The sequence below is a fragment of the Phyllobates terribilis genome, unplaced genomic scaffold (assembly GCF_046119375.1).
Source record: "Phyllobates terribilis strain yellow unplaced genomic scaffold, ASM4611937v1 Scaffold_8__6_contigs__length_399053987, whole genome shotgun sequence".
NCBI classification, from domain to species: Eukaryota; Metazoa; Chordata; class Amphibia; order Anura; family Dendrobatidae; genus Phyllobates; species Phyllobates terribilis.
Genome location: NW_027362768.1, coordinates 345,278,823 through 345,294,873, shown reverse-complemented (window position 1 = coordinate 345,294,873; position 16,051 = coordinate 345,278,823). Strand labels below are relative to the sequence as shown.

General features: G+C 45.6%; 12 non-coding genes across 12 annotated transcripts; all 12 read right to left on the bottom strand.

Moving 5' to 3' along the window:
- Positions 1-1,090: 1,090 nt before the first annotated feature.
- Positions 1,091-1,281, bottom strand: LOC141158972 (U2 spliceosomal RNA). Its single transcript, XR_012248990.1, has one exon. It is a non-coding gene; the product is annotated as a U2 spliceosomal RNA (small nuclear RNA).
- Positions 1,282-2,401: 1,120 nt separating this feature from the next.
- On the bottom strand, positions 2,402-2,592 carry LOC141158961 (U2 spliceosomal RNA). Its single transcript, XR_012248979.1, has one exon. It is a non-coding gene; the product is annotated as a U2 spliceosomal RNA (small nuclear RNA).
- Positions 2,593-3,716: 1,124 nt separating this feature from the next.
- On the bottom strand, positions 3,717-3,907 carry LOC141160080 (U2 spliceosomal RNA). Its single transcript, XR_012250067.1, has one exon. It is a non-coding gene; the product is annotated as a U2 spliceosomal RNA (small nuclear RNA).
- A 1,120-nt stretch (positions 3,908-5,027) lies between these two features.
- LOC141158949 (U2 spliceosomal RNA) lies at positions 5,028-5,218 on the bottom strand. Its single transcript, XR_012248968.1, has one exon. It is a non-coding gene; the product is annotated as a U2 spliceosomal RNA (small nuclear RNA).
- A 1,117-nt stretch (positions 5,219-6,335) lies between these two features.
- LOC141158938 (U2 spliceosomal RNA) lies at positions 6,336-6,526 on the bottom strand. Its single transcript, XR_012248957.1, has one exon. It is a non-coding gene; the product is annotated as a U2 spliceosomal RNA (small nuclear RNA).
- Positions 6,527-7,647: 1,121 nt separating this feature from the next.
- Positions 7,648-7,838, bottom strand: LOC141158927 (U2 spliceosomal RNA). The gene has a single exon (XR_012248946.1). It is a non-coding gene; the product is annotated as a U2 spliceosomal RNA (small nuclear RNA).
- Positions 7,839-8,954: 1,116 nt separating this feature from the next.
- On the bottom strand, positions 8,955-9,145 carry LOC141158916 (U2 spliceosomal RNA). Its single transcript, XR_012248935.1, has one exon. It is a non-coding gene; the product is annotated as a U2 spliceosomal RNA (small nuclear RNA).
- A 1,123-nt stretch (positions 9,146-10,268) lies between these two features.
- On the bottom strand, positions 10,269-10,459 carry LOC141159954 (U2 spliceosomal RNA). The gene has a single exon (XR_012249947.1). It is a non-coding gene; the product is annotated as a U2 spliceosomal RNA (small nuclear RNA).
- A 1,118-nt stretch (positions 10,460-11,577) lies between these two features.
- Positions 11,578-11,768, bottom strand: LOC141158905 (U2 spliceosomal RNA). The gene has a single exon (XR_012248924.1). It is a non-coding gene; the product is annotated as a U2 spliceosomal RNA (small nuclear RNA).
- Positions 11,769-12,889: 1,121 nt separating this feature from the next.
- On the bottom strand, positions 12,890-13,080 carry LOC141158893 (U2 spliceosomal RNA). The gene has a single exon (XR_012248913.1). It is a non-coding gene; the product is annotated as a U2 spliceosomal RNA (small nuclear RNA).
- A 1,119-nt stretch (positions 13,081-14,199) lies between these two features.
- Positions 14,200-14,390, bottom strand: LOC141159592 (U2 spliceosomal RNA). The gene has a single exon (XR_012249596.1). It is a non-coding gene; the product is annotated as a U2 spliceosomal RNA (small nuclear RNA).
- Positions 14,391-15,509: 1,119 nt separating this feature from the next.
- LOC141158882 (U2 spliceosomal RNA) lies at positions 15,510-15,700 on the bottom strand. Its single transcript, XR_012248902.1, has one exon. It is a non-coding gene; the product is annotated as a U2 spliceosomal RNA (small nuclear RNA).
- Between the last annotated feature and the right edge of the window lie 351 nt (positions 15,701-16,051).

The following is a 16,051-nucleotide window of genomic DNA, read 5'->3' as shown; positions in this document are numbered from 1 at the left end:
ACCCAAGGATTCTGAAAAGTCCATTTGTGGAGATGGCCACCTGGACTCCCGTTAAGAAGACATGCTGTCAACCTCTAGATCCCTCACATGCCTGCACTTTTCGGCTTGCTGCTGCTGCAATCCACGCGTTTTAGATCTGCATAACTCCACCTCTTTTAGCACAGTACCCTCAACCCCCGGCTGTTCCCACCCGCCTCAACACCGTTGGAAGGGAGGAGAACCAATTAAGGCGGGGGGGGGGGTGGAACGAGCAGCTGTCTACCCTTAGCAGGAGGGTTGCTGATTAATTACCTCTCCTGCTGCTGCTGCTGCTGCTGGCTGTCCAGCAGCAGACTGAAGGTGGCTGCTGCTGTGCGCAGGTATATAAAGGCTCAGAGCCTATTATGACACGCGCAGCCAGCGTTCCATTGCCACATTCCGTCTACTGCAGGCGGGATACCTGGATGGCTGAATGTCACTGAGAAGCTCACAGAGACCGCCATAAGCAACAGTTTAAAAGAATGCCACAGACTAATCAACCAAACTTTTTGGGTTGGTTTCTCTTTTATAGTCTGCAGGCATTAAATGAAAGAAGTCAGTGTTCCAGCAGAGGGAGACAACGTTTCAGAAAAGGCATTGTAGCAAACCAAAAAAGAAATTTTAAGCGCAGCAGAGTAACCAGCTCACATACCTGTTAGCTCAGGTGAGTTTAAAAGGCTGCTGTTGATAACAAGGGCATTTGCTAAATAGATGGTGTGTGTGCAACAATATACTGAAAGGTCAATTATATTGTGCAGCTTATCTCACCACCTGTAGTTATTTAGGTGAAAGCTCCAAAATGCTTGCCTAATATGTCTGTTTATCCAAAAGGAATTATAGAGGGAGAGCTAGATAGATAGCATTGCATTACATTACATGGCAATGCAATGCACAGTTGCTGAAGTTGAACCAAAATGAGCTTGTCATCTGGCTTCTGCAACTTTTAACATGAAAAATCCAATGAGGAGAAGAAAAGCAAAGCCAAAGAGTCCATCCCAAAATCCGACAAACAAGCCAAATGAACAAAAAGCATTGAATTCAATTCTTTCTGATTTTAGAAACTGCATTAAAGAAGGGGTGCACCGGTCCTGGAGATACTGCAATACCAGGTCAATGCGTGGAGTGGACAGAGCAAGCTCTTTTTCCATCTCCCTGTTCTAAAAATCCATTTAATATATGGTCCCCAGATAGGGGACGTATCAGATATTAAACTGATAAGAACAGATACTACACTTGATCTTAGCCAAAAGGCCGAGAAGCGATAACCAGAATTGGTTTCCGACTACGGTGCCACCCAAGGATTCTGAAAAGTCCATTTGTGGAGATGGCCACCTGGACTCCCGTTAAGAAGACATGCTGTCAACCTCTAGATCCCTCACATGCCTGCACTTTTCGGCTTGCTGCTGCTGCAATCCACGCGTTTTAGATCTGCATAACTCCACCTCTTTTAGCACAGTACCCTCAACCCCCGGCTGTTCCCACCCGCCTCAACACCGTTGGAAGGGAGGAGAACCAATTAAGGCGGGGGGGGGGGGTGGAACGAGCAGCTGTCTACCCTTAGCAGGAGGGTTGCTGATTAATTACCTTTCCTGCTGCTGCTGCTGCTGCTGGCTGTCCAGCAGCAGACTGAAGGTGGCTGCTGCTGTGCGCAGGTATATAAAGGCTCAGAGCCTATTATGACACGCGCAGCCAGCGTTCCATTGCCACATTCCGTCTACTGCAGGCGGGATACCTGGATGGCTGAATGTCACTGAGAAGCTCACAGAGACCGCCATAAGCAACAGTTTAAAAGAATGCCACAGACTAATCAACCAAACTTTTTGGGTTGGTTTCTCTTTTATAGTCTGCAGGCATTAAATGAAAGAAGTCAGTGTTCCAGCAGAGGGAGACAACGTTTCAGAAAAGGCATTGTAGCAAACCAAAAAAAAAATTTTAAGCGCAGCAGAGTAACCAGCTCCCATACCTGTTAGCTCAGGTGAGTTTAAAAGGCTGCTGTTGATAACAAGGGCATTTGCTAAATAGATGGTGTGTGTGCAACAATATACTGAAAGGTCAATTATATTGTGCAGCTTATCTCACCACCTGTAGTTATTTAGGTGAAAGCTCCAAAATGCTTGCCTAATATGTCTGTTTATCCAAAAGGAAGTATAGAGGGAGAGCTAGATAGATAGCATTGCATTACATTACATGGCAATGCAATGCACAGTTGCTGAAGTTGAACCAAAATGAGCTTGTCATCTGGCTTCTGCAACTTTTAACATGAAAAATCCAATGAGGAGAAGAAAAGCAAAGCCAAAGAGTCCATCCCAAAATCCGACAAACAAGCCAAATAAACAAAAAGCATTGAATTCAATTCTTTCTGATTTTAGAAACTGCATTAAAGAAGGGGTGCACCGGTCCTGGAGATACTGCAATACCAGGTCAATGCGTGGAGTGGACAGAGCAAGCTCTTTTTCCATCTCCCTGTTCTAAAAATCCATTTAATATATGGTCCCCAGATAGGGGACGTATCAGATATTAAACTGATAAGAACAGATACTACACTTGATCTTAGCCAAAAGGCCGAGAAGCGATAACCAGAATTGGTTTCCGACTACGGTGCCACCCAAGGATTCTGAAAAGTCCATTTGTGGAGATGGCCACCTGGACTCCCGTTAAGAAGACATGCTGTCAACCTCTAGATCCCTCACATGCCTGCACTTTTCGGCTTGCTGCTGCTGCAATCCACGCGTTTTAGATCTGCATAACTCCACCTCTTTTAGCACAGTACCCTCAACCCCCGGCTGCTCCCACCCGCCTCAACACCGTTGGAAGGGAGGAGAACCAATTAAGGCGGGGGGGGGGGGGTGGAACGAGCAGCTGTCTACCCTTAGCAGGAGGGTTGCTGATTAATTACCTCTCCTGCTGCTGCTGCTGCTGCTGCTGGCTGTCCAGCAGCAGACTGAAGGTGGCTGCTGCTGTGCGCAGGTATATAAAGGCTCAGAGCCTATTATGACACGCGCAGCCAGCGTTCCATTGCCACATTCCGTCTACTGCAGGCGGGATACCTGGATGGCTGAATGTCACTGAGAAGCTCACAGAGACCGCCATAAGCAACAGTTTAAAAGAATGCCACAGACTAATCAACCAAACTTTTTGGGTTGGTTTCTCTTTTATAGTCTGCAGGCATTAAATGAAAGAAGTCAGTGTTCCAGCAGAGGGAGACAACGTTTCAGAAAAGGCATTGTAGCAAACCAAAAAAGAAATTTTAAGCGCAGCAGAGTAACCAGCTCACATACCTGTTAGCTCAGGTGAGTTTAAAAGGCTGCTGTTGATAACAAGGGCATTTGCTAAATAGATGGTGTGTGTGCAACAATATACTGAAAGGTCAATTATATTGTGCAGCTTATCTCACCACCTGTAGTTATTTAGGTGAAAGCTCCAAAATGCTTGCCTAATATGTCTGTTTATCCAAAAGGAAGTATAGAGGGAGAGCTAGATAGATAGCATTGCATTACATTACATGGCAATGCAATGCACAGTTGCTGAAGTTGAACCAAAATGAGCTTGTCATCTGGCTTCTGCAACTTTTAACATGAAAAAACCAATGAGGAGAAGAAAAGCAAAGCCAAAGAGTCCATCCCAAAATCCGACAAACAAGCCAAATGAACAAAAAGCATTGAATTCAATTCTTTCTGATTTTAGAAACTGCATTAAAGAAGGGGTGCAGCGGTCCTGGAGATACTGCAATACCAGGTCAATGCGTGGAGTGGACAGAGCAAGCTCTTTTTCCATCTCCCTGTTCTAAAAATCCATTTAATATATGGTCCCCAGATAGGGGACGTATCAGATATTAAACTTATAAGAACATATACTACACTTGATCTTAGCCAAAAGGCCGAGAAGCGATAACCAGAATTGGTTTCCGACTACGGTGCCACCCAAGGATTCTGAAAAGTCCATTTGTGGAGATGGCCACCTGGACTCCCGTTAAGAAGACATGCTGTCAACCTCTAGATCCCTCACATGCCTGCACTTTTCGGCTTGCTGCTGCTGCAATCCACGCGTTTTAGATCTGCATAACTCCACCTCTTTTAGCACAGTACCCTCAACCCCCGGCTGTTCCCACCCGCCTCAACACCGTTGGAAGGGAGGAGAACCAATTAAGGCGGGGGGGGGGGGTGGAACGAGCAGCTGTCTACCCTTAGCAGGAGGGTTGCTGATTAATTACCTCTCCTGCTGCTGCTGCTGCTGCTGGCTGTCCAGCAGCAGACTGAAGGTGGCTGCTGCTGTGCGCAGGTATATAAAGGCTCAGAGCCTATTATGACACGCGCAGCCAGCGTTCCATTGCCACATTCCGTCTACTGCAGGCGGGATACCTGGATGGCTGAATGTCACTGAGAAGCTCACAGAGACCGCCATAAGCAACAGTTTAAAAGAATGCCACAGACTAATCAACCAAACTTTTTGGGTTGGTTTCTCTTTTATAGTCTGCAGGCATTAAATGAAAGAAGTCAGTGTTCCAGCAGAGGGAGACAACGTTTCAGAAAAGGCATTGTAGCAAACCAAAAAAGAAATTTTAAGCGCAGCAGAGTAACCAGCTCACATACCTGTTAGCTCAGGTGAGTTTAAAAGGCTGCTGTTGATAACAAGGGCATTTGCTAAATAGATGGTGTGTGTGCAACAATATACTGAAAGGTCAATTATATTGTGCAGCTTATCTCACCACCTGTAGTTATTTAGGTGAAAGCTCCAAAATGCTTGCCTAATATGTCTGTTTATCCAAAAGGAAGTATAGAGGGAGAGCTAGATAGATAGCATTGCATTACATTACATGGCAATGCAATGCACAGTTGCTGAAGTTGAACCAAAATGAGCTTGTCATCTGGCTTCTGCAACTTTTAACATGAAAAATCCAATGAGGAGAAGAAAAGCAAAGCCAAAGAGTCCATCCCAAAATCCGACAAACAAGCCAAATGAACAAAAAGCATTGAATTCAATTCTTTCTGATTTTAGAAACTGCATTAAAGAAGGGGTGCACCGGTCCTGGAGATACTGCAATACCAGGTCAATGCGTGGAGTGGACAGAGCAAGCTCTTTTTCCATCTCCCTGTTCTAAAAATCCATTTAATATATGGTCCCCAGATAGGGGACGTATCAGATATTAAACTGATAAGAACAGATACTACACTTGATCTTAGCCAAAAGGCCGAGAAGCGATAACCAGAATTGGTTTCCGACTACGGTGCCACCCAAGGATTCTGAAAAGTCCATTTGTGGAGATGGCCACCTGGACTCCCGTTAAGAAGACATGCTGTCAACCTCTAGATCCCTCACATGCCTGCACTTTGCGGCTTGCTGCTGCTGCAATCCACGCGTTTTAGATCTGCATAACTCCACCTCTTTTAGCACAGTACCCTCAACCCCCGGCTGTTCCCACCCGCCTCAACACCGTTGGAAGGGAGGAGAACCAATTAAGGCGGGGGGGGGTGGAACGAGCAGCTGTCTACCCTTAGCAGGAGGGTTGCTGATTAATTACCTCTCCTGCTGCTGCTGCTGCTGCTGGCTGTCCAGCAGCAGACTGAAGGTGGCTGCTGCTGTGCGCAGGTATATAAAGGCTCAGAGCCTATTATGACACGCGCAGCCAGCGTTCCATTGCCACATTCCGTCTACTGCAGGCGGGATACCTGGATGGCTGAATGTCACTGAGAAGCTCACAGAGACCGCCATAAGCAACAGTTTAAAAGAATGCCACAGACTAATCAACCAAACTTTTTGGGTTGGTTTCTCTTTTATAGTCTGCAGGCATTAAATGAAAGAAGTCAGTGTTCCAGCAGAGGGAGACAACGTTTCAGAAAAGGCATTGTAGCAAACCAAAAAAGAAATTTTAAGTGCAGCAGAGTAACCAGCTCACATACCTGTTAGCTCAGGTGAGTTTAAAAGGCTGCTGTTGATAACAAGGGCATTTGCTAAATAGATGGTGTGTGTGCAACAATATACTGAAAGGTCAATTATATTGTGCAGCTTATCTCACCACCTGTAGTTATTTAGGTGAAAGCTCCAAAATGCTTGCCTAATATGTCTGTTTATCCAAAAGGAAGTATAGAGGGAGAGCTAGATAGATAGCATTGCATTACATTACATGGCAATGCAATGCACAGTTGCTGAAGTTGAACCAAAATGAGCTTGTCATCTGGCTTCTGCAACTTTTAACATGAAAAATCCAATGAGGAGAAGAAAAGCAAAGCCAAAGAGTCCATCCCAAAATCCGACAAACAAGCCAAATGAACAAAAAGCATTGAATTCAATTCTTTCTGATTTTAGAAACTGCATTAAAGAAGGGGTGCACCGGTCCTGGAGATACTGCAATACCAGGTCAATGCGTGGAGTGGACAGAGCAAGCTCTTTTTCCATCTCCCTGTTCTAAAAATCCATTTAATATATGGTCCCCAGATAGGGGACGTATCAGATATTAAACTGATAAGAACAGATACTACACTTGATCTTAGCCAAAAGGCCGAGAAGCGATAACCAGAATTGGTTTCCGACTACGGTGCCACCCAAGGATTCTGAAAAGTCCATTTGTGGAGATGGCCACCTGGACTCCCGTTAAGAAGACATGCTGTCAACCTCTAGATCCCTCACATGCCTGCACTTTTCGGCTTGCTGCTGCTGCAATCCACGCGTTTTAGATCTGCATAACTCCACCTCTTTTAGCACAGTACCCTCAACCCCCGGCTGTTCCCACCCGCCTCAACACCGTTGGAAGGGAGGAGAACCAATTAAGGCGGGGGGGGGGGGGTGGAACGAGCAGCTGTCTACCCTTAGCAGGAGGGTTGCTGATTAATTACCTCTCCTGCTGCTGCTGCTGCTGCTGGCTGTCCAGCAGCAGACTGAAGGTGGCTGCTGCTGTGCGCAGGTATATAAAGGCTCAGAGCCTATTATGACACGCGCAGCCAGCGTTCCATTGCCACATTCCGTCTACTGCAGGCGGGATACCTGGATGGCTGAATGTCACTGAGAAGCTCACAGAGACCGCCATAAGCAACAGTTTAAAAGAATGCCACAGACTAATCAACCAAACTTTTTGGGTTGGTTTCTCTTTTATAGTCTGCAGGCATTAAATGAAAGAAGTCAGTGTTCCAGCAGAGGGAGACAACGTTTCAGAAAAGGCATTGTAGCAAACCAAAAAAGAAATTTTAAGCGCAGCAGAGTAACCAGCTCACATACCTGTTAGCTCAGGTGAGTTTAAAAGGCTGCTGTTGATAACAAGGGCATTTGCTAAATAGATGGTGTGTGTGCAACAATATACTGAAAGGTCAATTATATTGTGCAGCTTATCTCACCACCTGTAGTTATTTAGGTGAAAGCTCCAAAATGCTTGCCTAATATGTCTGTTTATCCAAAAGGAAGTATAGAGGGAGAGCTAGATAGATAGCATTGCATTACATTACATGGCAATGCAATGCACAGTTGCTGAAGTTGAACCAAAATGAGCTTGTCATCTGGCTTCTGCAACTTTTAACATGAAAAATCCAATGAGGAGAAGAAAAGCAAAGCCAAAGAGTCCATCCCAAAATCCGACAAACAAGCCAAATGAACAAAAAGCATTGAATTCAATTCTTTCTGATTTTAGAAACTGCATTAAAGAAGGGGTGCACCGGTCCTGGAGATACTGCAATACCAGGTCAATGCGTGGAGTGGACAGAGCAAGCTCTTTTTCCATCTCCCTGTTCTAAAAATCCATTTAATATATGGTCCCCAGATAGGGGACGTATCAGATATTAAACTGATAAGAACAGATACTACACTTGATCTTAGCCAAAAGGCCGAGAAGCGATAACCAGAATTGGTTTCCGACTACGGTGCCACCCAAGGATTCTGAAAAGTCCATTTGTGGAGATGGCCACCTGGACTCCCGTTAAGAAGACATGCTGTCAACCTCTAGATCCCTCACATGCCTGCACTTTTCGGCTTGCTGCTGCTGCAATCCACGCGTTTTAGATCTGCATAACTCCACCTCTTTTAGCACAGTACCCTCAACCCCCGGCTGTTCCCACCCGCCTCAACACCGTTGGAAGGGAGGAGAACCAATTAAGGCGGGGGGGGGGGTGGAACGAGCAGCTGTCTACCCTTAGCAGGAGGGTTGCTGATTAATTACCTCTCCTGCTGCTGCTGCTGCTGGCTGTCCAGCAGCAGACTGAAGGTGGCTGCTGCTGTGCGCAGGTATATAAAGGCTCAGAGCCTATTATGACACGCGCAGCCAGCGTTCCATTGCCACATTCCGTCTACTGCAGGCGGGATACCTGGATGGCTGAATGTCACTGAGAAGCTCACAGAGACCGCCATAAGCAACAGTTTAAAAGAATGCCACAGACTAATCAACCAAACTTTTTGGGTTGGTTTCTCTTTTATAGTCTGCAGGCATTAAATGAAAGAAGTCAGTGTTCCAGCAGAGGGAGACAACGTTTCAGAAAAGGCATTGTAGCAAACCAAAAAAGAAATTTTAAGCGCAGCAGAGTAACCAGCTCACATACCTGTTAGCTCAGGTGAGTTTAAAAGGCTGCTGTTGATAACAAGGGCATTTGCTAAATAGATGGTGTGTGTGCAACAATATACTGAAAGGTCAATTATATTGTGCAGCTTATCTCACCACCTGTAGTTATTTAGGTGAAAGCTCCAAAATGCTTGCCTAATATGTCTGTTTATCCAAAAGGAAGTATAGAGGGAGAGCTAGATAGATAGCATTGCATTACATTACATGGCAATGCAATGCACAGTTGCTGAAGTTGAACCAAAATGAGCTTGTCACCTGGCTTCTGCAACTTTTAACATGAAAAATCCAATGAGGAGAAGAAAAGCAAAGCCAAAGAGTCCATCCCAAAATCCGACAAACAAGCCAAATGAACAAAAAGCATTGAATTCAATTCTTTCTGATTTTAGAAACTGCATTAAAGAAGGGGTGCACCGGTCCTGGAGATACTGCAATACCAGGTCAATGCGTGGAGTGGACAGAGCAAGCTCTTTTTCCATCTCCCTGTTCTAAAAATCCATTTAATATATGGTCCCCAGATAGGGGACGTATCAGATATTAAACTGATAAGAACAGATACTACACTTGATCTTAGCCAAAAGGCCGAGAAGCGATAACCAGAATTGGTTTCCGACTACGGTGCCACCCAAGGATTCTGAAAAGTCCATTTGTGGAGATGGCCATCTGGACTCCCGTTAAGAAGACATGCTGTCAACCTCTAGATCCCTCACATGCCTGCACTTTTCGGCTTGCTGCTGCTGCAATCCACGCGTTTTAGATCTGCATAACTCCACCTCTTTTAGCACAGTACCCTCAACCCCCGGCTGTTCCCACCCGCCTCAACACCGTTGGAAGGGAGGAGAACCAATTAAGGCGGGGGGGGGGGGGGGTGGAACGAGCAGCTGTCTACCCTTAGCAGGAGGGTTGCTGATTAATTACCTCTCCTGCTGCTGCTGCTGCTGCTGGCTGTCCAGCAGCAGACTGAAGGTGGCTGCTGCTGTGCGCAGGTATATAAAGGCTCAGAGCCTATTATGACACGCGCAGCCAGCGTTCCATTGCCACATTCCGTCTACTGCAGGCGGGATACCTGGATGGCTGAATGTCACTGAGAAGCTCACAGAGACCGCCATAAGCAACAGTTTAAAAGAATGCCACAGACAAATCAACCAAACTTTTTGGGTTGGTTTCTCTTTTATAGTCTGCAGGCATTAAATGAAAGAAGTCAGTGTTCCAGCAGAGGGAGACAACGTTTCAGAAAAGGCATTGTAGCAAACCAAAAAAGAAATTTTAAGCGCAGCAGAGTAACCAGCTCACATACCTGTTAGCTCAGGTGAGTTTAAAAGGCTGCTGTTGATAACAAGGGCATTTGCTAAATAGATGGTGTGTGTGCAACAATATACTGAAAGGTCAATTATATTGTGCAGCTTATCTCACCACCTGTAGTTATTTAGGTGAAAGCTCCAAAATGCTTGCCTAATATGTCTGTTTATCCAAAAGGAAGTATAGAGGGAGAGCTAGATAGATAGCATTGCATTACATTACATGGCAATGCAATACACAGTTGCTGAAGTTGAACCAAAATGAGCTTGTCATCTGGCTTCTGCAACTTTTAACATGAAAAATCCAATGAGGAGAAGAAAAGCAAAGCCAAAGAGTCCATCCCAAAATCCGACAAACAAGCCAAATGAACAAAAAGCATTGAATTCAATTCTTTCTGATTTTAGAAACTGCATTAAAGAAGGGGTGCACCGGTCCTGGAGATACTGCAATACAAGGTCAATGCGTGGAGTGGACAGAGCAAGCTCTTTTTCCATCTCCCTGTTCTAAAAATCCATTTAATATATGGTCCCCAGATAGGGGACGTATCAGATATTAAACTGATAAGAACAGATACTACACTTGATCTTAGCCAAAAGGCCGAGAAGCGATAACCAGAATTGGTTTCCGACTACGGTGCCACCGAAGGATTCTGAAAAGTCCATTTGTGGAGATGGCCACCTGGACTCCCGTTAAGAAGACATGCTGTCAACCTCTAGATCCCTCACATGCCTGCACTTTTCGGCTTGCTGCTGCTGCAATCCACGCGTTTTAGATCTGCATAACTCCACCTCTTTTAGCACAGTACCCTCAACCCCCAGCTGTTCCCACCCGCCTCAACACCGTTGGAAGGGAGGAGAACCAATTAAGGCGGGGGGGGGGTGGAACGAGCAGCTGTCTACCCTTAGCAGGAGGGTTGCTAATTAATTACCTCTCCTGCTGCTGCTGCTGCTGCTGGCTGTCCAGCAGCAGACTGAAGGTGGCTGCTGCTGTGCGCAGGTATATAAAGGCTCAGAGCCTATTATGACACGCGCAGCCAGCGTTCCATTGCCACATTCCGTCTACTGCAGGCGGGATACCTGGATGGCTGAATGTCACTGAGAAGCTCACAGAGACCGCCATAAGCAACAGTTTAAAAGAATGCCACAGACTAATCAACCAAACTTTTTGGGTTGGTTTCTCTTTTATAGTCTGCAGGCATTAAATGAAAGAAGTCAGTGTTCCAGCAGAGGGAGACAACGTTTCAGAAAAGGCATTGTAGCAAACCAAAAAAGAAATTTTAAGCGCAGCAGAGTAACCAGCGCACATACCTGTTAGCTCAGGTGAGTTTAAAAGGCTGCTGTTGATAACAAGGGCATTTGCTAAATAGATGGTGTGTGTGCAACAATATACTGAAAGGTCAATTATATTGTGCAGCTTATCTCACCACCTGTAGTTATTTAGGTGAAAGCTCCAAAATGCTTGCCTAATATGTCTGTTTATCCAAAAGGAAGTATAGAGGGAGAGCTAGATAGATAGCATTGCATTACATTACATGGCAATGCAATGCACAGTTGCTGAAGTTGAACCAAAATGAGCTTGTCATCTGGCTTCTGCAACTTTTAACATGAAAAATCCAATGAGGAGAAGAAAAGCAAAGCCAAAGAGTCCATCCCAAAATCCGACAAACAAGCCAAATGAACAAAAAGCATTGAATTCAATTCTTTCTGATTTTAGAAACTGCATTAAAGAAGGGGTGCACCGGTCCTGGAGATACTGCAATACCAGGTCAATGCGTGGAGTGGACAGAGCAAGCTCTTTTTCCATCTCCCTGTTCTAAAAATCCATTTAATATATGGTCCCCAGATAGGGGACGTATCAGATATTAAACTGATAAGAACAGATACTACACTTGATCTTAGCCAAAAGGCCGAGAAGCGATAACCAGAATTGGTTTCCGACTACGGTGCCACCCAAGGATTCTGAAAAGTCCATTTGTGGAGATGGCCACCTGGACTCCCGTTAAGAAGACATGCTGTCAACCTCTAGATCCCTCACATGCCTGCACTTTTCGGCTTGCTGCTGCTGCAATCCACGCGTTTTAGATCTGCATAACTCCACCTCTTTTAGCACAGTACCCTCAACCCCCGGCTGTTCCCACCCGCCTCAACACCGTTGGAAGGGAGGAGAACCAATTAAGGCGGGGGGGGGGGGGTGGAACGAGCAGCTGTCTACCCTTAGCAGGAGGGTTGCTGATTAATTACCTCTCCTGCTGCTGCTGCTGCTGCTGGCTGTCCAGCAGCAGACTGAAGGTGGCTGCTGCTGTGCGCAGGTATATAAAGGCTCAGAGCCTATTATGACACGCGCAGCCAGCGTTCCATTGCCACATTCCGTCTACTGCAGGCGGGATACCTGGATGGCTGAATGTCACTGAGAAGCTCACAGAGACCGCCATAAGCAACAGTTTAAAAGAATGCCACAGACTAATCAACCAAACTTTTTGGGTTGGTTTCTCTTTTATAGTCTGCAGGCATTAAATGAAAGAAGTCAGTGTTCCAGCAGAGGGAGACAACGTTTCAGAAAAGGCATTGTAGCAAACCAAAAAAGAAATTTTAAGCGCAGCAGAGTAACCAGCTCACATACCTGTTAGCTCAGGTGAGTTTAAAAGGCTGCTGTTGATAACAAGGGCATTTGCTAAATAGATGGTGTGTGTGCAACAATATACTGAAAGGTCAATTATATTGTGCAGCTTATCTCACCACCTGTAGTTATTTAGGTGAAAGCTCCAAAATGCTTGCCTAATATGTCTGTTTATCCAAAAGGAAGTATAGAGGGAGAGCTAGATAGATAGCATTGCATTACATTACATGGCAATGCAATGCACAGTTGCTGAAGTTGAACCAAAATGAGCTTGTCATCTGGCTTCTGCAACTTTTAACATGAAAAATCCAATGAGGAGAAGAAAAGCAAAGCCAAAGAGTCCATCCCAAAATCCGACAAACAAGCCAAATGAACAAAAAGCATTGAATTCAATTCTTTCTGATTTTAGAAACTGCATTAAAGAAGGGGTGCACCGGTCCTGGAGATACTGCAATACCAGGTCAATGCGTGGAGTGGACAGAGCAAGCTCTTTTTCCATCTCCCTGTTCTAAAAATCCATTTAATATATGGTCCCCAGATAGGGGACGTATCAGATATTAAACTGATAAGAACAGATACTACACTTGATCTTAGCCAAAAGGCCGAGAAGCGATAACCAGAATTGGTTTCCGACTACGGTGCCACCCAAGGATTCTGAAAAGTCCATTTGTGGAGATGGCCACCTGGACTCCCGTTAAGAAGACATGCTGTCAACCTCTAGATCCCTCACATGCCTGCACTTTTCGGCTTGCTGCTGCTGCAATCCACGCGTTTTAGATCTGCATAACTCCACCTCTTTTAGCACAGTACCCTCAACCCCCGGCTGTTCCCACCCGCCTCAACACCGTTGGAAGGGAGGAGAACCAATTAAGGCGGGGGGGGGGGTGGAACGAGCAGCTGTCTACCCTTAGCAGGAGGGTTGCTGATTAATTACCTCTCCTGCTGCTGCTGCTGCTGCTGGCTGTCCAGCAGCAGACTGAAGGTGGCTGCTGCTGTGCGCAGGTATATAAAGGCTCAGAGCCTATTATGACACGCGCAGCCAGCGTTCCATTGCCACATTCCGTCTACTGCAGGCGGGATACCTGGATGGCTGAATGTCACTGAGAAGCTCACAGAGACCGCCATAAGCAACAGTTTAAAAGAATGCCACAGACTAATCAACCAAACTTTTTGGGTTGGTTTCTCTTTTATAGTCTGCAGGCATTAAATGAAAGAAGTCAGTGTTCCAGCAGAGGGAGACAACGTTTCAGAAAAGGCATTGTAGCAAACCAAAAAAGAAATTTTAAGCGCAGCAGAGTAACCAGCTCACATACCTGTTAGCTCAGGTGAGTTTAAAAGGCTGCTGTTGATAACAAGGGCATTTGCTAAATAGATGGTGTGTGTGCAACAATATACTGAAAGGTCAATTATATTGTGCAGCTTATCTCACCACCTGTAGTTATTTAGGTGAAAGCTCCAAAATGCTTGCCTAATATGTCTGTTTATCCAAAAGGAAGTATAGAGGGAGAGCTAGATAGATAGCATTGCATTACATTACATGGCAATGCAATGCACAGTTGCTGAAGTTGAACCAAAATGAGCTTGTCATCTGGCTTCTGCAACTTTTAACATGAAAAATCCAATGAGGAGAAGAAAAGCAAAGCCAAAGAGTCCATCCCAAAATCCGACAAACAAGCCAAATGAACAAAAAGCATTGAATTCAATTCTTTCTGATTTTAGAAACTGCATTAAAGAAGGGGTGCACCGGTCCTGGAGATACTGCAATACCAGGTCAATGCGTGGAGTGGACAGAGCAAGCTCTTTTTCCATCTCCCTGTTCTAAAAATCCACTTAATATATGGTCCCCAGATAGGGGACGTATCAGATATTAAACTGATAAGAACAGATACTACACTTGATCTTAGCCAAAAGGCCGAGAAGCGATAACCAGAATTGGTTTCCGACTACGGTGCCACCCAAGGATTCTGAAAAGTCCATTTGTGGAGATGGCCACCTGGACTCCCGTTAAGAAGACATGCTGTCAACCTCTAGATCCCTCACATGCCTGCACTTTTCGGCTTGCTGCTGCTGCAATCCACGCGTTTTAGATCTGCATAACTCCACCTCTTTTAGCACAGTACCCTCAACCCCCGGCTGTTCCCACCCGCCTCAACACCGTTGGAAGGGAGGAGAACCAATTAAGGCGGGGGGGGGGGTGGAACGAGCAGCTGTCTACCCTTAGCAGGAGGGTTGCTGATTAATTACCTCTCCTGCTGCTGCTGCTGCTGCTGGCTGTCCAGCAGCAGACTGAAGGTGGCTGCTGCTGTGCGCAGGTATATAGAGGCTCAGAGCCTATTATGACACGCGCAGCCAGCGTTCCATTGCCGCATTCCGTCTACTGCAGGCGGGATACCTGGATGGCTGAATGTCACTGAGAAGCTCACAGAGACCACCATAAGCAACAGTTTAAAAGAATGCCACAGACTAATCAACCAAACTTTTTGGGTTGGTTTCTCTTTTATAGTCTGCAGGCATTAAATGAAAGAAGTCAGTGTTCCAGCAGAGGGAGACAACGTTTCAGAAAAGGCATTGTAGCAAACCAAAAAAGAAATTTTAAGCGCAGCAGAGTAACCAGCTCACATACCTGTTAGCTCAGGTGAGTTTAAAAGGCTGCTGTTGATAACAAGGGCATTTGCTAAATAGATGGTGTGTGTGCAACAATATACTGAAAGGTCAATTATATTGTGCAGCTTATCTCACCACCTGTAGTTATTTAGGTGAAAGCTCCAAAATGCTTGCCTAATATGTCTGTTTATCCAAAAGGAAGTATAGAGGGAGAGCTAGATAGATAGCATTGCATTACATTACATGGCAATGCAATGCACAGTTGCTGAAGTTGAACCAAAATGAGCTTGTCATCTGGCTTCTGCAACTTTTAACATGAAAAATCCAATGAGGAGAAGAAAAGCAAAGCCAAAGAGTCCATCCCAAAATCCGACAAACAAGCCAAATGAACAAAAAGCATTGAATTCAATTCTTTCTGATTTTAGAAACTGCATTAAAGAAGGGGTGCACCGGTCCTGGAGATACTGCAATACCAGGTCAATGCGTGGAGTGGACAGAGCAAGCTCTTTTTCCATCTCCCTGTTCTAAAAATCCATTTAATATATGGTCCCCAGATAGGGGACGTATCAGATATTAAACTGATAAGAACAGATACTACACTTGATCTTAGCCAAAAGGCCGAGAAGCGATAACCAGAATTGGTTTCCGACTACGGTGCCACCCAAGGATTCTGAAAAGTCCATTTGTGGAGATGGCCACCTGGACTCCCGTTAAGAAGACATGCTGTCAACCTCTAGATCCCTCACATGCCTGCACTTTTCGGCTTGCTGCTGCTGCAATCCACGCGTTTTAGATCTGCATAACTCCACCTCTTTTAGCACAGTACCCTCAACCCCCGGCTGTTCCCTCCCGCCTCAACACCGTTGGAAGGGAGGAGAACCAATTAAGGCGGGGGGGGGGGTGGAACGAGCAGCTGTCTACCCTTAGCAGGAGGGTTGCTGATTAATTACCTCTCCTGCTGCTGCTGCTGCTGCTGGCTGT